Raw genomic sequence first — 4,529 nt, 5'->3', positions numbered from 1 at the left:
TACAAGTTTGTTTTATCAAAAGTAAGCTTTTTCAAGAAAATAGTTGGACAGTAAAATAAACTTTTCTTTTTGTCTCTGGAGTGTCATTTGTACCTTGAGGAATTTATTCCATTCAGAAAGTATGAAACTTGGGAGAAACTGAGATATTGCAAACAAAAACAACACACGCACACGCGCGCGCACACACACACACACACTCACACACTCACACACACACACTCTTTCCGGGAAACCGCGGAGTCAGAGCCCTAAATGAACGTCTTACTTTGGACTTTGTTCCCCTTTTGCTTCCTAACAGTGGCCTCAGCCGGGGCGAACTCCCCTCTCCGAGCGGGCGGGACGGAGCAGCGCATCTGATGACCGGAGACGGGGCTGCCGGCGTCGCCCGCGCACAGGACACGCGGTGCCCGTGCTGTCCAGGCTGGGGAACCTTGTCTCACTTCATTGCTTTGTTCTCTTTTACCCAAATATTTGCCCCCAGGGATTCAAGAGAATCAAGAGACTGTGGTTCCTGCATTTCCCCAGGTGAGTTCATCACTGTTATTCAGGTTTGGTTTGGTTTGGTTTTGGTTTGGTTTTCAGCTAGAAGATTAAAAAGAGGGACAGAGACTAAGGTGGTTCTTTAAACGTGGGCCATAGATAACTGGTCATTAGTAAGTGTTCTCTATGCCTAAAAGAGTTTGCATGAAAATATTGAGCTTTATAAATACATTTATGTAGCATTTAAGTATTGACCAAAAGTATATAAAATTAGCATCTGGATAAATGAAACATTCTGAAATTACGTCTAGAGGAGATTAAAAACTTTTGTTTCCCACTGACTCATTGTTACAAGTTGGAATGTCATGGGTGAGCCTTTTGTTCTGCAGAAGTTAAAAGTTTTAAGAATCAGTTTTTTTTAAAGAGCATATGATTGATATCTAAATGTAGTTTTCTGGGTGCTGAGCCATAAATAATGTGTTTAGCATATTTTCTGTTTTATTTCAATAACAGCCCAATTTTGCTATTGTCACCCATCCCGTTTCTCAAAAAGATTCGTGAGGTTCGCGTTCTCCATCAGAACAAACTCCAAATGGGTATGGGGGCAGAACCGCAGCGTTTTTACCGCCTGAAGGGGATGCCTCCTTTTCTTGTTTCTGACCGTTCATCTGCTGTTTGCTCTTCCTGTCACTGAGATGATATTAATGTTGGCAGGGTGGGGCAGGCCAGCGCTGGGCTGGCGGTGGTTTGATGGACAGGGGCTGTGGTCAAAGAGTCTGAGAACCCCTGCGTCATGAAGGTGTCAGGCAGTAGCACGTGTTCCTTCGTGTGTCCTGCTGAAGTAATTGCTCTAGTTCAGAAGATACAGATGCAGGTAAATGTTTATAAAAACAGGAGTCTGCAGCCATGCCACCCTGAGCACGCCCGATATCTGATCTCGGAAGTTAAGCAGGGTCAGGCCTGGTTAGAACTTGGATAGGAGACCACCTAGGAAGACCAGGTGCTGTAGGCATAAAAAAAAATAAAATAAGAGATTGTAAGCTGACAAGGTCCTCTCGATCTGTGAGGTCCTCCAAAGGTTGCCTCGCCTAAAACAAAACAAAACAAAATAAAAAACAGGAGTCAGAATGCCGTGGCAACAGCGAGAGGGTGTGTGTGAGAGTTAACAGCCACCCCTGCTATGTGGCTTTACCGATCGTCACAGCTGGACATACGAGCCCGAATGTTTGAGTGTTTGATTTTTGTTTTCTTAATTTCCCTGTGGCCTCTCAAAAGTGCTCCAGTTTTGATGTCTAGAGAGGGACTGTTAGTGACATCTGCGGGAAGGTACAAAGAATTCCCTCCCTAGAGGGAATCTAGGGTTCTAGCCCTGGTGTTCCCGGGAGTTTGGGCCGTGGCTGGTAATAGGCGATCTCAGTGCTGCTCCCAGCTCATCTCCAGCATCTCCTCCTGACTCTTCGCAATGCGGCCAGATCTCTGTTGTCTAGGCAAAGGAGGCGGGGAGCATGCGTGGTCCAGCAGGGACTGACTAACGACTGCTCAGCTGGCTTGGGGAGCTGCTTTTCTACTGACCGAGACTGAAGCTTTTGCAATTCACAGCGCTTCTTAGAGCCCTGGTTTGGGCCACGCACCCAGCACGTTGAACATCAGGCATCGAAGGCCTGCGATCTCTGGGTGACGGGACACCAATGCAGTCAGCCCTGCATGTGTCCCAGCTTGCCGCCTGGAGAGGACATCCGGCCACTGTACAGGCGGGAGTGACCAGGGAGGCCACAGCCGTTGCCCTGAGTTGGGGAGGTGCAGCTCGGAGTCTGGGGAAGCCGAGGTGGCTGGCGTCCACAGAGAAGAGCCCTGGAGAAGAGAGAGCCTCACAGAGAACACCCTTTGCCCTCGGCTGAGTCCGGGCAAGACCCTCCTCAGTGCTCTACCCACTAAGCTGGGCACGATGAGGTCCCCTCCTGGGCACTGTGCCCTCTGTCCTCTCGTGTGTTCCTCCCCTCAGCTGCAGTGAACGTGGGGGTGCCGCTATCTCTTTGAATCGGTGCTTTTGTTTTCTTTGGATAAATACTCAGAAGTGGGATTGCTGGATCGTATGGCAAGTAGACTCATCGTGGGGGGCATTTTGTAATGTACACAAATATGGAATCACTATGATGGACACCCAAGACTAATAGGATACTGTATGTCAATATTATGTCGGTAAAAAAATGCATTTCACAAAGTCCAACATTCTTCCCTGCTAGAAAGTCTCACTGCACTAGAAAGATGTCATGTATGTAGACGCTCCGGTTTAATGCTACACTTCATGGCAAAAGGCTGCACGCTGCCCCCTAAAGTCAGGAACAAGGCAGTATGTTTGTCTTCGCCACTTCTGTTCAGTGCTGTGTGGAAGGAAGCGCTAGCCAGCGCAGCGGGGCAAGACGAGGTAAAGAAGGCATGCCATCGGAAAGGAAGACGTCAGCCATCTCCATCTGCAGGTGACGTGATCGTCTACCTAGAAAATCCCATGGGATCTGCAAAAGTGAAATCGGAACTACGAAGTTAGCTTAGCAAGGTTGTAGGGTGTAAGATCGATACACAGAAATGAATTGTGTTTCCGTATCCTAGCAACAGACAATCAGACACCTGCTCTGAAGTCCAGGTTCAGTGTTTACCCCGCACTGCCGCTTGCCATGCCTTCTGTCCCAGCAGCATTCTGGAAAATGCCATGAGCGCCCACTGTGGCTTTGGGCGGAGTCAGGGAATGAAACGGTCATGTGGTCATTGTGAAGCCATGGTAGCCGAGGAGGGACAGGAAGGACTGATCATGGAGGGAGAGCAGCGTGTCCCCTGAGCTTCACCACAAGCAGGTCAGGTGAACGGCATCTTGCTGAGACACCGGTTCGGCGTCCGTCCCAAAGGAAGAAATGTCATAAGCGCAATGAGAGAGACCAGATGATGATCAGGACCAGATGGCTGTCACCAGCACCACGCATGCATTAGTGTGAAGTAGGGGCATGGCGGTGAGGTCGTGCAGCACCAGCCCCAAGCCAATCACTGTTCCCCAGGTTGCGCCCCAGTTCCTCTTTACACGAGAGGGAGAGGGTGGAGCGGGGCTGCAGGACACAGGCGCAGGTCTGGGAATCACTGGTCCCGTCTGAGAGGAGGACTCGGCTAGATTTGAGCAAGTATAGTTGTTTCAGCAGAAACGTCGTTGCCACCCCCGTGCGCCTCCCGTCCCTGCATTCTCGGCAACATGTGTGTCCACCGCTGAGCCCGGCGCTGGTCAAGCCCCTCTGCAGGGCAAAGGGCCTGAGGACACTGCATTCCTTCGTGTTCCATTTATCGGGCTATTGGGAAGTGGTGCAGGAATCTCGATAACTTGCTTCTGGGGCACGGGAAGGAAAACCACAGCCTGCCATTTGTGCCTTGGGTGGCAGGTGGAAGTCGAAACTGCCCCACGGACAACAACGCTGGAAGACTCGCTGCTTCGCTTACGACCTCTTCTCAGTCAGAGATGAAAATATGCAAATAATCCCCTCTGCAGGCCCGTAGTGTTCTGAGTTAGCTTCTGTCAGGAAGAAAGAGCTGTTTCAGCTTCTATCCTTGTGTCCTGCTTCATTGGCCTTCTCGGGAAGCTGTCTGGAGTCCCCTGGAATGTGGCTGCAGCACTGGCCCCTTTGCTTATCCCACCCCAGTCCACGGTGCTTTGGGGGAGGGCAGAGCAAACCTCGAGGGTGATGATGAGGTCAGACCGAAGCTTGGAGCAGCCCAGCATTGGCTTAGGCAGGTTTATGGCTGGGTTTGTCACTTTTTTCCTGAGTGCAGTTCCCGTGAGTCAGCACCTGCCCTGCCTGGCTCCGTTGCTGGAGGCCTTTGTTGCCTTCCTGGTAGGTTACTTCTGTGCTGGCAGCAGCTGCAGATGCTCAGGCATCACGAGAAAACGAGCTAGGGTTCTAGAGTGTTGGGGTACATGTGCGTACCCCAGCATGCCCACACGCGTGCTCCCGAGCCCGCTTCCTGTCTAGACTAGCGTGTAGGAAGGGGTCCTGGCCCGTGCAGATGTGGCT

The 4,529-nt window shown here is 50.9% G+C and overlaps 1 pseudogene; it reads left to right on the top strand.

The window, feature by feature from the left end:
- Positions 1-1,376: 1,376 nt before the first annotated feature.
- LOC120584228 (uncharacterized) lies at positions 1,377-1,492 on the top strand (annotated as a pseudogene).
- The last annotated feature ends 3,037 nt before the right edge of the window (positions 1,493-4,529 follow it).

The sequence above is a fragment of the Pteropus medius genome, unplaced genomic scaffold, assembly GCF_902729225.1.
Source record: "Pteropus medius unplaced genomic scaffold, Ma_sr-lr_union100, whole genome shotgun sequence".
Taxonomy (NCBI): domain Eukaryota; kingdom Metazoa; phylum Chordata; class Mammalia; order Chiroptera; family Pteropodidae; genus Pteropus; species Pteropus medius.
The sequence above is the reverse complement of the archived record's forward strand: the minus strand, read 5'-3'. Positions and strand labels throughout refer to the sequence as shown.